Here is a 15,981-nt window from a genome sequence, read left to right on the forward strand (position 1 = left end):
GGGACTCTGGGGCAAGTGATGCTCTGTCATCTTGGTGCTTGGGGGGGTCAACAGTGGGAGGGCTTCTAATGTCCTGGCCCCACTGGTGGACCTCCTGATGGCACCGGTATTTCTGGCCACTGTGTGATACAGAGTGTTGGACTGGATGGGCCTTTTTTGTTGTGGCCAGAAATACCAGTGCCATCAGGCGGTCCTCCAGTGGGGCCAGGACATTAGAAGCCCTCCCACTGTTGACCCCCCCTCAAGCAACAAGAAGACAGAGCATCACTTGCCCCAGAGCCCCTATCTATATCTTGTGGCTAAGAGCCACTGATGGACCTCTGCTCCATATGCTTATCTAATTCCCTTTTGAAGCCGTCCATGCTTGTAGCCGCCACCACTTCCTGTGGCCCTGCTCCTTGTCCCCTCATGTGAGCGGATTTTTTATCTTGCAGCTTGTTCAGGGACCTCAGGGCGCTGTGTATGATCCGTGCCTCTGTTTTGTCTTTACAACCGCAACCCTGTAAGGTAGATTTGTCAGGAAGTGCGTGGCTGCTCAATGGAACTTTAGAGAACTCGAGAAATAGGTTCCGTCTAGCAGCCGCACCACTTTCTGAGGAATCTACCTCACAGGTTTGTCGTGAAGACGAAGTGGCCTGGATCCAAATAGAGATCAGGGCACCCACGGTTATCTCTTAAGTAATCGGGCCGGTGTTGAAATTGACATCTGATCGAATCCGTTTTACACGGTATTTTATGGTTCTATCTGTTTTACCCCAATCTCTCCCCCCCCCCTTTCCCCTGTCTTGGGGGAGGAAACCCTAACATACATTTTGACCCCACCCTGGGCCAGCATACATGTTACAGTGTGTCATATTTATTTATTCTGCTGTTTGTGATTGGTTTTGTTACCTTTTCTCATAGAAAATAATTTAATTTGCTTCATAGCCAGTGACCTGAAAACTCTCCATTGCTCAGAACTATTGCTTGGCTGCTAAGGCAGGGTAGTGAGAAGAAGTCAAGCAGGTTTTAAAGCTGGTTAAGAAAGTAGCACTGTGCATCCCTCAGGCATGTTCACATTATCTTTAGGCACAGAAACCTTTGTTTGCTATCTCACCTTGACGGTCTGTTCTATTTGTCTTTGAGTGGGGATAATCTCCTGCATACTGTCTTAAAAAACAGTGGCATTTCTAGGGTGAAACAAAGTTTGAGTTCAGTGGCACCTTTAAGACCAACAAAGTTGAATTCAAGGTGTAAGGTATAAGTCTTTGTGTGCAACCATACTTCTTCAGATAACAAAAGAAGGAAAAAGGATAGTCCATGACAGTGTTCCCTCTAAGCTGAGTTAGTGTGAGCTAGCTCACAATTTTTTAGCCTCCATTGCACACATTTTTATCTTTGCTCAGGAAGAATGGCTCCAGAGCAAGCTAATTTATGCAGGAGCGAAATCACTCGCTCACAACCTTAATGCCAGTAGCTCACAAAGTAGAATTTTTGCTCTCAAGACTCCACAGCTTAGAGGGAGCATTGTCCCTCACTAATAGGGTGGGAACCCGCTAAACATGTCAATGGGTTCATTTCTCAATGCCTCTAGCCCTCTTCCAAAGAATTTTGTGGAGGGGTGGTAGGAAGTAGCAAATGATGCTGTAGAGATAAAGCAATTACTGCGGCAGCTGGGGGACAGCGATGCTTAGAACTATTTTGCAATTAGGAAGTAGAGCTGAAAAGTCGGAGGAGTCATGGAGCAGAATCCGGCCAAGGTTACAATTAAAGCAGGAACAAGGTTGGTGTAATTGCACAATCATGTAATCGCACATTAATAGGTTTTGTTGTTGTTGAAGATCACAGGGATTCATTGGTATGTTCAGTTGACTTCAGCTGAAGCCACACTGGCTAATGATATTCTGTACACCTGTAGCCAAAACGTTTCTCTCCGTGGTTGCATGATGTTTAGCTACTTAATAGTCAGAGCTGGAGACAGAAATACTGTGATAGATCCTTGGCTTTGGTTCTCACTCTCTCACCAGGGTCTTGCGTAGCAAAGATGGAAACTGGCCCTTGCGGTAGGTGGATGAATTGCTGCCAGCATATAGCTGATTCTGAATTGCATACACTCATTTAGTAAAAGGAAGAGGTGTGGGTCATATGATCTTTGGAGTGGGGCGAATTAATATCTTTGTGAAGTACTGAATGAGGTTTACTGCATCAGTTTCAGTCTAGTAATTTGGCTAATGGAATCTAAGGAAATTCTGAAACAGTAATCCCAGTTAGCAGTGCCACACAAAATAAAATATGCATTCCAAAAAGATTTGTCACCTATATGACATCACTGTATGCACTGGCTGCCAAGAAGATTCATGCAAAACTTTTGCCCTGATGTTCAACATGCTATATTCTGTGTTATGTCCTGGTCCTGACAATTTTAGCATTGTTTTTAACCTTGTTGTGTTTTTACTATAATATTTATTACTGCGTGGGCAGCTGTTATATTGCTCTGGCCTTTGACCTCATGCAATGGTGGGGACAACAACGGGGTTAGGGGCGGTCCCCGGAAGATCTGCCATAATCTTGCGTGGCACTGATATTGCTGGACTGGCCTTGAACCATCTACAGGATAATATCACCCCCCAATGAAATGACTGACACCATCATGAAATTATTCGGAGACCATCTTGTTTGCATGGAGCACTTTATTCTTGTTTTTGTTGCTATTTAATCGTTTTATTGTTTTATCTTGTTTTTATGCATGGGCCTGTGCCCTCTTGTAAGCCGCCCTGAGCCCGCTCATGGGGAGGGCAGGGTAAAAATGTTAAAAATAAATAAATAAATAATATAATTCTGCCTACCTAAAAAGATTTGCAGACAGCTTCTATGTGCATGGTGAATTTCAAGTGCAGCAGCCTGAGCTACCCAATGTTATCTTGAAATTTAGAGGTAGGGGTCTTTTGGAACAGCCTCTTCCCAGTGTGCAGTTCTGGGGGGTACACACTCTTGTTCTTGGATCTTGGCCATAGTCCGCAATCCACCACCCACTTATGCTGGAGCATGTCTCTCTCAAATGCTGCAAGGGGTTTCTAGTGGTAACTTAAACTGGTTCTTGGTTTTTATTTTTATTGGACGGTCTAATCTCATTTGTATTCCTTCACATGTTGTGTTTTGTGGGCCAAAGAAGCTAAGCATACTATCAATTCAGTGCAAAATATTTACTGAAAGTTGAGGAGGAGCTGTTTTGTTGTGGTGTTTTACGAGTGAATCCTGAGGCTTTGTTACAGCATTTATTTGCTTGTGCATGATGTTTTTCCCCTGTCTCTCTGGGATTAAGAACAAAAGGTAGCCAGAAGAAAATTGTTTTGCCTCTGGTGTCTTAATGGAAACCTACACATGCACAATGGAAAACTGGTGGTCCTAAAATAGCTGACCGCAGTCGATGATTCTCTAAGAATATAATCTTCTGCTTTAGACTATACAAAGAATGTGGTTTTGGGCATCACTGTTGTGGAGGAGGTGTAAGACATCACATGTGCTGGAGGAGGTGTAGAATTTGCATTCTGTCTTTAAAGAGGTTTTAGCTTGAAGGAACACTGAAGATACCATTTTGCAATCCTGTACTCTGTTTTAGGTGTACAGCTTTTTAAATTGCAAACTGTTCGGAGCAGGGACGTGAGTCTTTGTTGGTAAACAGCCACTTGCTTGGGACAAAAATTGTCTACTGAGCACAAGAATTTTTTGAAAGTTGGTCCCCCCCCCCCTTAGGCCACAAATCAATATAGTATAACCAGGGCTTTTTTGGTAGAAAAAGCCCAGCAGGAACTAATTAGCATATTAGGCCACACCCCATGTTGTCCCCCAGCCACACCCACCTATTGCTTCTTATTCTCTTTACCTTGTTTGTTGTCAAAACCCAGGGCTTTTTGCATGTTAGGCCACACACCCCTAATTGTAGCCAATCCTAATGAGTTTTTGCTGTTGGGTGTGGCCTATTATGCTAATGAGTTCCTGCTGGGTGTGGCCAACTTGGCAGCCAGCTGGAACTCCGTTCCTGTGCATTCCTGAAATTCCTGCCCCAAAATAGCCCTGAGTATAACTATAAGTGATGGAGTGAGCTCCCGTCTTTAGTTCCAGCTCCTGCCAACCTAGCAGTTCGAAAGCAAGACATTGCAAGTAGATAAATAGGTACCACTTCAGTGGGAAGGTCACAGCGTTCCGTGCGCCTTGGTGTTTAGTCATGCCGGCCACATGACCACGGAAACGTCTTCGGACAGCGCTGGCTCTTCGGCTTTGAAACGGAGATGAGCACCGCAACCCTAGAGTCGGATTCGACTGGCTTTCGAGCAAGGGAACCTTTACCTTTACCTTTAAAACTATAAGATACAGGAGAGCCACTTCCAATCTGAGTAGACAATACTGATCTTGATGGACCAAGAGTCAGATTCAGCCCAATGTGTCCCTGTGATGTGTGAGTAGACCCTGTGTGTGGAGACAAGCAGACCTGAAAACAGTTTTTGGATTAGTAGTTTATGGATTTATTGAGTGCTGTATCTCCGCCTTAGAGGCTGTACCTCGTTTCCGTTTTGCACACCTCCTTATCTGTTGCTAAGGTGGTCCTCTGACGTGGAGCATGTGTTCTTCTGGTGCTAGGCAGTTCGGCTCATACAACAGCAATGCCTTTTGAGGAGCTAAAAGTGCTGAGCACCACAGGAACATGCACACCACCACGAAGGACTAGCTCTGCAGTGGACCAAGAAGAGCACAACTTTGTATTATTTTCAACAACAAAGACAAACAATACAGACAAACAAACATAGATGAGAGAAATAATAATCACTTCACATCATGTTTCTCAATCCACCTCATACATATATATCTAATTACCAGTTTCCCACCTTATGACCACCTTAATTTTTATATACCTAAATTTAACAAGCCAAAAAATTTATCTTATCTTATTGTATAGTCTAACTCTCATAAATCTTACAGTTTTAAAAGCTATAATTTTTGCAACGGTTGGTTAACATAACGTGTTTTCTTCTATTTATATATTGTCTAAGCATTCTATAACAACATTCAATATTTATTCTACAGCTTCATATTTGCTTGTAATGGCAAAGGGTGAGTTTTTGTAATCTGTTGTGGCAAAATTGCACAGGACTCAAATAGCATGTTAAATACCAACAACATTTAGTTCAGCATCAGCTTTGTGAGTCAGAGTTCACTACTTCAGATGCATTAAGATTCTCCCAGAGACTCAAGGGGGATTACACAGTGTAAAACAATGTAATCAAATAGCGCGAGACATCCAACAAACAATGTGTGAAGGCCAGGGCCACAAAAATTAGAACACCAGTGGTTTCCTTATGGTTTAATTTTTTTTTTTAAAAAAAAATTAAGGCTGCCTTACCACATTACTTTTCCTGGTTTGTATTAAAATGTTTGCAGTGGCGTGTCCAGAAAATAAGGGTGCAGGTGCACAATTTTTATTCAAGGGTGGGTGGGATCAAATCTGAGTCACTGGCTATGGGATGTTCCTGGTGGCTAACATTTTTTCCCGGTTGTCTCTCTCTGCCGTTAGTTTTAATAAAATATATTCAATTACTTGAATATAGTATAGAACAAGGTTCTACTTTAGTAGCGCCTTGAAGGGAAATTTTTCCAGGTTATAAGCTTTTGTGAGTCAAACCTCACTTTCTCACAAAAACGTTTAACCCTGGGGAATTCTGTTGTTTCTTAAGGCGCTACTGGCATTGAATTTTGTTCTTCTGCTACAGAGTAATGTAACACAGCTACCCACCAGATACTATATTTAGAATGGGATGTTTCGTTTTTTGTTTTTTTTTAATTTAATTAAGAAAAACATAATGAGACATCAGTGTCAAAATGCAAGTTACAGGAAATTACTATTGTAGAAGAGTGACACAGACATAAAACCTTAAAAATATACATAATAAAAGTGGAGCTGCGGTGGCTCAAGTGGTTAAGACGTTGAACTGCATGGTCTAAATAGAATAAAAGCTTAAAATAGCCATTAACACGTACTGGGGTCAAATTGACATCATGAAGTGAGGAGAAAATGGATATAACTTTATCTTAGGTTTCTTGCTACTTCATACTGCATGATTTCCTCGACCTTAATTTGGGTCAGTTGTCCTGTGGTACTTTTTTTTATATAAACTTTGTATTATTTTCAACAACAAAGACAAACAATACAGACAAACAAACATAGATGAGAGAAATAATAATCACTTCACATCATGTTTCTCAATCCACCTCATACATATATATCTAATTACCAGTTTCCCACCTTATGACCACCTTAATTTTTATATACCTAAATTTAACAAGCCAAAAAATTAAACAGTGCGTTAAAACTCTATAAGTAAAGAAATTATGATTGATCATGTGGTGTTTTTTTTAAAGTTTGGCAGCTGGAGTTTTGCTCAGTAAAACCCCTAATGGTTTTTTAAGATTATTTTTATAATTTACTCTGGGATCTTTTCAACCACTTGCACAGGGATCAGTAAAGTACATTTCTAGCCTGTCTAAAGTTAGGTTTGTTCAGCCTGTATCCTGCCTGGCCTATCTGATAGAGAACCGCTCAAGTATTTACAGCGTTCATAAAGCAGTTGCAAGCATACAGCGCTGTTGCGTATCTGTGCATTGTTATTTGCTCAAATATTGTGCTGATGTAAAGTGGGGATGGGGTCTAGATAGTGCAGCCATGCCGGTGACTTAAAATGGTCCAGAACTGCACCATTTCAGAATGGTATTGGGGGGTGGGGCACTGTGATTGGCACTGCTAGCCTTAGTGCTTAATGCACCTTTCCTTGACCTTTTGCAAAAAGAAAGATAGCATGAAACAGGAACATAAAGTTGCAAGACCAGCTGTTTGTCTTGTGTCTGCATGTAAGGAACCTCAAGTGTCCTCTAATGCCTTTTGCAAAAGCAAAAGTCAACGGAGAGGCTGTGTGTGAAAATATTTATTAACTTTTTAGTCCCCGTATCTTTGACTCTCAAACATGGGATATAAAACAGAAATCTTATGGCACTTTAAAGACTAACAAAATTTCATTGCAGCAGAGGCTTTTGTGGACTACATATCACTTTGACAGACACAATGAATGAATCCCCACTAGGAAGAGATTTTATGGGGGTGGATGAAGGATGTGTAAGTGCAAGAAGTCCAGCAAGCCATTTGAAATTCAAAAGAATCAAGAAGAGCACAGAGACCATTTTCTCGTTAACACCTATAATGGGTGGGGATTCCCAGGTTTTCTTTCGAAAATACCCTTTATGGACGTCAGTAAGTTCAGCTCTACCTCTGTAACTTCCTACACAGCTTTCTTGAAGTAGGTTGTATGTCAACCCTACTTTTCTGTCTTACGGTTGTTAGTGGTCCTCTCCTGCTTTGACTGAACTGATTACTATCTTGATTTGGTCTTGCTTTAAAACATTAGTTTCGAATGTGCTACTGGTCTTCTGATGTATTTTAATACCTGTAGTGAGTCATAAAGCCAAAGTCTTTGTTCAAACCAGGGCTGAGGTAATATGAAAGCTTATGCTGGGATAAAATTCTGTTTGTGCTGAAGGTGCAGACAGTCTCCTGCTTATGCCTGCTGCAACAGGAACACAGCTACCCCTCTGAAACTATAAACATGATATGTTAAGAGGAATACATTATGTTGATGCCGCTGACAAAAAAAAACATTGTGTTTTTCAGGATAAACCACATTGTTTCTGGCCAGGACATTATCATGCCTGCTTTCACGTTGTGCTTCTCATCCTACTTCATCAGTTGACCCTTCAGTGTTTGTTGGTATTTGATGTGACTTCTAGGCAGCAGTCTCTTAGTAGCTGTGGACGCCTGCAAGTTATACACTGGGGAAAGATGCTTCAAATTCCTGAGTGCCAGTATCAAAAGCATACACTGCAGTCAGTGCAGTCCTGCGCAGAGTTACTTCACTTGAAACACATTGCAACAACAAATGGGTTTAGACTCAAGTAACTTGGCATAGAATTGTGCTGTCAAGTGTGCCGGCCACCTATGAGATTTGTCTAATCTAAGAGGGAATTCACAGATCATTTAGAGCAAGGGTGTCAAACATGCGGCCCGGGGGCCAAATCAGGCCCCCGGAGGGCTTCTGTCAGGCCTGCAGTGGAACTGGCTGTCTTCTGCTTCTTCCAGTTCTGCTGCTGCGTCATCATAGGTTTGCAGCTTACAGATACACACCTGAACAGCATACTCAAGATTGCAACAGCACAGACATTTTGATGCAGTAATTCAGAGCAAGAGGTGTCAGTTATCAGACACTGTTAAATAAGCAAAATATTGCAAGTGCTGAATGTTTTAAGCATGTTTTTAGTTTAAGTAAAAAAAGAAATATTTGTGTTTGTGTCCTTTATAAAGTTTATATCTCCGGTACCTGGCATTACATTTTACGACACACATGGCCCAACGAGGTCTCATTTATGTCAGGTCCGGCCCTCGTAACGAATGAGTTTGACACCCCTGCTTTAGAGATTTGTGTAATCCTGTTGACTGGAACAGAATTTAACAAGGGTGGAAAGAGTAGATGTTTTTCCAGGGTTAATTTAGAGGAGTGGAATGAATTTCAAGCCTTGGAAATGGAAGGGTACTACTCCACTGTTCTATGCTGGGGGTCGAGAGAGATACTGAAACCAGAAACACTAAACTGCAAAAGTGGGCTGCACCTCCAAAGCTCCCCACTACTAGAAAAAGAATCATATCTAGTAAGAGTATAAATGTCCCACCAGTGAAAATTCACAAATAGTAACTCTTTTGAAAATAGTACAACACTACAGTCAAATACAAGAACTGTGCAGATGACATCACAAAATTTACAAAAACACAGGTGCCAAATGAACAAATAGAATGTAGTCAAGCAAAATCTAACTATACAGTAGCCGAGACGTCCTATAAAAATGGGAACTAGAACATTCAAAGATTACAAAACATTATGTACAGTATAACAGCAAATAACAGCGATTCAAGGTCCCAGTATAGTTTCCTTGTTTCCATAAGAATTCTTCTTCAGTCGCTATTACAGTGAGAATGAATCAATGTTAAATGAAACAGTGTAAAAAAATTCTCTTAGAGCTTCCCAAGGGAATGACCTGTGGTGATAGTCTCCCTTTCGGGATAATAAGCTTGCACTGTCATCAGAAAGGAACATATACTACACAATAAATCCGGCTCAGCTGGCTGACAATTCAAATGTAGGACATTTTGTCCTCGAGAGAGGACAGATGTATGAATTGGTTGGTAACTTAAAGAACAGAAGTAAAAGGCAGGGCTATTTTTGGGCAGGAACGCACAGGAACGGAGTTCCGGCTGGCTCCCCAGTTGGCCACGCCCAGCAGGAACTGATTAGCATAATAGGCCACACCCAACAGCAGCAACTCATTAGGATTGGCTACATTAGGGGTGTGTGGCCTAACATGCAAAGGAGTTCCTGCTACAAAAAAAGGCCCTGGGTTTTGACCACAAACAAGGTAAACAGAATAACAAGCAAAAGGTGGGTGTGGCTGGATAACCACACTTCTGGTAACATGGGGGTGCAACCTAATGTGCTAATGAGCTGTGCTGTCAGGGGTGTGGCCCAATATGCTAATGAGTACCTGCTGTTGGGTGTGGCCTATTATGCTAATGAGTTCCTGCTGGGCTTTTTCTACAAAAAGAGCCCTGGAAAAGGTATTCATGAATAGGGGGCAGTTGACAGGTTTGACTGGACACAAGATCTAGGCCGGTTCACATGAGCACATTGTTCACATGATTGAAACACCAGGCGATGAAGTGCTTGTGTGAATGGGTTAGCAAAGATTGAACCTGCATATTTTCCTGATACATCAAACAAGTATTTTCAGTTGTGCCCTCACATGTTCAGTTGCCAGTGAAGTGTATAACCAAGTGATGTATGACCACTACTCTGAAATGTACCTTATGCACTTTCAGGTTTACTATGCTTGTAACATAATACCGTTTATCTGCAGCCAGAGAGCATTCTTTCTTCAGAAGAGTGCCTCATTGTATGCTTTCTTTGGAGGAAACATGCATAGGATCTGGCTGTACAGATTAATGTTTAAGTTGAGACTCCCCTTAATATACAGTGACAAAATCAATAAGCATTTGCCTGTTCAGTGAAGCATGCAACAGAGTCACAGCTCTAATTGTTTGCCCTAAATCCATCCATTGTATAGTTCCCCCCCCCCCAACATGAACAACAATGCCCTTCTAATCTTTGTCTGACTATTATTTGGCTGAAGGAAGGTAGCTTATGCAAGGGGAGCTGTGGGATCTATTGCAACACGTTGTGGTCTTGTGGTTTGAACTGGCACTCTGCAGGCAAAACAATCTACCCATTTATGAACTCACTGAACACCTGCATGGGGGGGGGGAGAAGGGGAGGATAGTCATCTTGAGCATTTCTAGACATTCCTGGCTGATGCTTTGAAAAACATTAGATACCCTGAGTAATAACTACTACCAGGGCTATTTTTGGGCAGGAACGCACAGGAATGGAGTTCCGGCTGGCTCCCCAGTTGGCCATGCCCAGCAGGAACTCATTAGCATAATAGGCCACACCCAACAGCAGAAACTCATTAGGATTAGCTACATTAGGGGTGTGTGGCCTAACATGCAAAGGAGTTCCTGCTACAAAAAAAGGCCCTGGGTTTTGACAACAAACAAGGTAAACAGAATAACAAGCAAAAGGTGGGTGTGGCTGGATAACCACACTTCTGGTAACATGGGGGTGCAGGAGGCCAGGTATACCTCCATAGAAAATAATTTTGCTTTAAAATGCAAAGGGCTGAGATGCTAGCTCTCAGCTATAATGTACTGGGGCACTGGGGCATTTACAATAAACAGTTTTCCAATCATACTGGCCTCTCCTATCTCATCCTGCCTTATCTTATTCCATCTTGTTCCATCTCACATCACCTATGTTAGTATATTGGCAGGATACTGCCCACTCGCTTTGCCTTGTTGCTTGGACACTGCAGTCTGAAACGCAAATTTTCATCTTGGAATATTGTAATTTGTTGGTTATCTTTGAAGAATTTTATTATTTAATTAAGTCTTATAAATTGACAGTTTTATTCTTTTTTTGAATATTTTATTTTAGTTTTTAAATCATATACAGATCACACAATAAGTATAATAGTTGTTACATCATTTTGGAGCAACTTATCTGTAAGTTTCTAACCACCTGTCTAATTTCTGCCATCTGCTCTTAAACACAGTATCTGTTTTTCCTGCAAGTAACATATTTACTTTATCCATTTCCTTTAAGTCTAAAATTTTTATAATTAATTCTTCTCTACTTGGCAATTTATCTGACTTCCAGCATTTGGCTACAGCTATCCTATTTTAAGACAAGGTGTTCAGATATTTTCCAAATCATTTCTAAAAAATATGCATGGTATCAGATTGATCTAATTTCTGTGCACTGAGGACAAGCAAGTCCTAGGTTACAAACTGAACTCTCCAATGCAAGAACAAGATGCATTTCTTCCTTTAGGAGGTGCGATTGTCAGAAGAAAATGAAAAAGGTTTCAGTTTTGTTTTTGCATGTGGGGGGGTATTCTGTTTGTAATAATTGTTTGGATACACTATATTTTTAATATGCTAGTTGTGATAATCTCATGCCAAGTAAAAATGTCCATAGTCATATTTTATGTTCTTAAAGTAACAAAATGACTTTCGATCTAGAAAAGACAAAAGAAATGCTAATGTAGCATTTTTTTCAATTTTTCCAGAAATTTCCGTTCCCCCCGAAAAAAACTGGAAAAAAACTGGGTTTTTTTCCGAGCTTCAAAATTTCCGGAAATTTTACATCTCTAGGGCCAACCCTGCTTAGCTTCCAAGATCTGATGAGATTGGGCTGACCTGGGCCATCCATATCAGGGGCAATGCTCCTCCTAAGCTGTGGAGTCTTGTGAACAAAAAATCTACTTTGTGAGCTGCCGGCATTAAAGTTGTGAGCGAGCGATTTGGCTCCTGCATGAATTAGTTTGCTCTGGAGCCATCCTTCCTGAGCTGAGACAAAAAAGTGTGAGCCAGAGGCTAAAAAACTGTGAGCTAGCTCACACTAATTCAGCTTAGAGGGAACACTGGTCAGGGGTGTTAACAGTGTGTAGTTTGTTTCAACTTTTCAGTGGGCCAAATTATGGTGGTTTTGTGACATGAAGCTGCTTTTTTTTATTTTGAGCATTCATGAATTTGGTTAGACCTCTTGCCAAGACTGGTTTTGAAATGGGGTATGAAACTTAAATACCGTGTATCTGCATGAGGTTAGGTGGCTAGGCATCGATTATGAAAACCTGGAACTAAGAGTCCTTCATCTGATTTTGTTTGGGTGTATTTATATTTGGGTGTATAGAAATTGATCCAAAACAGTTTCAGGGGAAAGCAGGCCAGTTTTACACTCCTGTCCTGTGCACGGAATACACAAAGCTGCTTCTATTCGGTCAGACCGTTGGTCGGTCTAGCACAATACTGTCTTCTCTGACAGCAGCTCTCAGGCAAAGGACTTCTGTAGCTCTGCTGTTTGAGGTTCTTTTAGGTTGGAGAGGGTAGGATTGAACTACCTGCATTGAAAGCAGACTTTCCACCGCTGAGCCCCATTAAAAAAGCAGGCTTTACCGAATTCCATACTTCGAAGTGTGCACAGCACCGGGGTCTTTAAGTACAGGCTTAGGCGGTCGTAAAGCGTAGTGCATGTACAATGCTCATACGAGAGACATGCCCATGAAGCAGGCTTATACCGCGTCGAACCACTGGTCTGTGGTGGTCAGTATTGTCTCTGGCTGGGGATTGAACTTGGGACCTTGTGCGTGCAAAGCAGATGCTCCGTCCATGTGACCCAGCCTCTCTCCCAATCTAAGACTGCCCTAACAAAATCATAAAGTGCTTTGAGGGGCAGACTGCAACACACTGTCAGATTAACAGGAATTCTTCAGAGTAAGGGCTTGAAGTGTCTCAGCAGCTGTGTACAGTCAGTTCAGGAGTCCATTTAGGTCGGTTGGGTGGGCAATCAAGTAGAGATAGGAAGGCCCAGGGTGGAAATGGGGTGGTGTTTTCCCTATTTCCCCCCATAAAATTGAAAAAAAATGGATTGTCTTTTTAAAGGTTGCTAGGCTCCCTCATCGCACTGGTGGGGTGATTTGGGGGGGCATTCTGGGATGTCCCTGACATGGAGGAATTTCACATTACTCTTTTTAACCCGTTTTGAAGCCGTTTTTGATCTGTCATGGAGTAAACTGGTATAGGGCTGCCATTTCACACATGGCTTTCCCCTTCCAGTAAAGAGCTGGATCTGAAGCGGTTTGCCATTTCAGACTGCACCGCTTTCCCCCACTTTTTCCCCGCCGTTTTTCACCCGTGCACGCAATCTCCGCCTTTTTTTTTAACGTTCGCTTTATAGCACTATAGCACTATAACAAAACGCTCCAGGCATTCCAATGGCGTTGATATACTGCTGTTCCATTATATCGCTATAACGCTATAAAGTGAATGGTAACAAAAAAAAAGCCGGAGATCACCCGCGCAGGCGAAAAACAGTGGGAAAAAGTGCATTGGAACCGGGAGAGGAAACTGAAGACTACTTGGAAGCAGTTGACAGGTAAAACGCTTCAGCCCCGTTTCCTAAATGGGACAGAAGCGTTTGTGTCTGAAATTACAAATATATTCCGGTATGGAACCGGTTCTAAAACAGTTCTGTCTGAAATGACAGACCAGAAACCGTTTGGGAACTGTTCCTCTTCCGGATTATATCGTCTGTCTGAAATTCCTCATGATTACATCACCCAGAAGTGATGTCATCACATTGGGGATGTTGCACAGCAACACTCTGGTTTTTGGGGCAAAACTCTGTGGTAAACCCAGCTTCGAACCAGAATTTTGCTCTCAAACCCCGCACGATGTCCGTTACATGATGATGTCCTCGCATGGGGGACATCATTCAGCAATGTTGTTGTTTGGGGATGGGGGTTTCCCCTGCCAGCCAAAAGCCAGGGCAGCCCCCACCGGGACCTGGGGACCCTGTCTTTTACAATGATAAAATAACATGTTTATGACAAGGTGTTCATATATTTAATCCTCCAATATTATTTCTAAAAACTGTAACATGAAGACTTTTATGTAAGACTATGTAAAGTATCAAATCATTGCAATTCCTGTACACTGAGGATAAGCAAACGCTGGAATATGATTCAAATACTGAGGATATAATTCTCAAATGCAAGTGAAAGTTTTGTCTATAGGGGGCACTGCAGTTGTCACAAGAGAAGGAAAAAGGTTTTTGTTTCCTTTTTGCTTGTGGGTTTCATCTTGGTGTATGTAGTTGGTGGATCTGTTTCTGCCCTCTCAGTTGTTAGTCCTATGGAGGAGTAGGAGGATTGGAGGAGATAAAATAATGTTCCTAGTTTTGTTATGGTTTCTTTGGTTTTTATTGGGTGTTTTTGTTGTTCCCTGCAAACTGGCAAAAGAAGTTCCCTATCGTTCCGATGTTCTTTACATTTCAGGACCTTGTAGTTCCATTTGTAACAACAAATAAAATTTTAAAAAGTACATTCATTTTATTATTTTTGGAATAAGATGTACTTCTAATCAGTGTTCCCTCTAAGCTGAGTTAGCGTGAGCTAGCTCACAGTTTTTTAGCCTTTGGCTCACACATTTTTGTCTTAGCTCAGGAAGGATGGCTCCAGAGCAAACTGATTTATGCAGCAGCCAAATTGCTTGCTCACAACTTTAATAAATTTTACATCTCTAGTCAAGTGGCTTAGTTTGTGCAATAAATATTTTGTCACTGAAATGCCTCTGAAAACTTAGGAGCACGACACAGAAGCAGGTTATCGCCTCATTCAAGTACAGGAGCAGAGGCCTCTGGTGTCAGAGTGCATGGGGCCATTTGAGGCTGAACGGGCCACTAGTTGCAGTCAATGTTCCCTCTAAGCTGTGGAGTCCTGTGAGCAAAAATTCTACTTTGTGAGCTACCGGCATTAAAGTTGTGAGCAGGTGAATTGGCTACTGAATAACTTAGTTTGCTCTGGAATCATCCTTCCTGAGCTAAGACAAAAACCTGTGAGCCGGAGGCTAAAAAACTCTGAGCTAGCTCACACTAACTGAGCTTAGAGGGAACACTGGTTGCAGTACCTTTTGAAATACTCTCCTGTGTTCAAAGATACCCATGCAAGTAGACAGCTAGCACAACTGTCATCCTTCCTGAGCTGCTTTTCTACTGGCAGGGATTTTTTTAAGAAGCATCCAAAAATATGTGATGCCACAGAGTCCACCCTCTGAAGCTGCCATTTCTTCCTGGGGAACTGATCTCTCTTGTCTGAATTCCCTGCCAGTGGCAGTCGCCTTTGTTCCCCAGCACCTGTTCTTCTGCGATTCTCTGCTTCTGGATATGGCAGTGAATTGAGCCTTTATACATAGGTTTACATGGACATGTAGGAGTTCAGCATGAAGGATGAGCCCTGCAGCCCAGTAGTTAAAAGTGAGTTTGCATCTCAGATTTGTTAAGAGAAGTTAGAAGGCAGCAGGAAAAGAGGAAGACCCAAAATGAGATCGTCTCAATCAAGGAACCCACGGCCTGCAGTTTGCAATAGGACGTTTTGGAAGCCATGAATCCATAGGGTCGCCATAAGTGGGAAGTGACTGATGGCACTTAACACCCACCCAACCAGTGCTCCCTCTAAGCTTTGGGAGTCTTGTGAGCAAAAATTCTACTTTGTGGGCTACTGGCATCAAAGCTGTGAGCTATTGCATAAATCAGTTTGCTCTGGAGCCAACAAAAATGTGTGAGCTGGGGGCTAAAAAACCGGAGCTAACTCACACGAACTCATCTTAGAGGGAACACTGCGCCCAAGGCACGTTTCTGATTGGGCCGAGGCCTGGCTTAGTGTGAGCGAGGAAAATGCTGCTCGGGAGGACAAAGGCAGCTGGGGGGGGGGGTTGCTGCTGGGGGGGACAAGGGCCCTGGT

The sequence above is a fragment of the Gekko japonicus genome, unplaced genomic scaffold (assembly GCF_001447785.1).
Source record: "Gekko japonicus isolate JY-2015 unplaced genomic scaffold, Gekko_japonicus_V1.1 scaffold5535, whole genome shotgun sequence".
NCBI classification, from domain to species: domain Eukaryota; kingdom Metazoa; phylum Chordata; class Lepidosauria; order Squamata; family Gekkonidae; genus Gekko; species Gekko japonicus.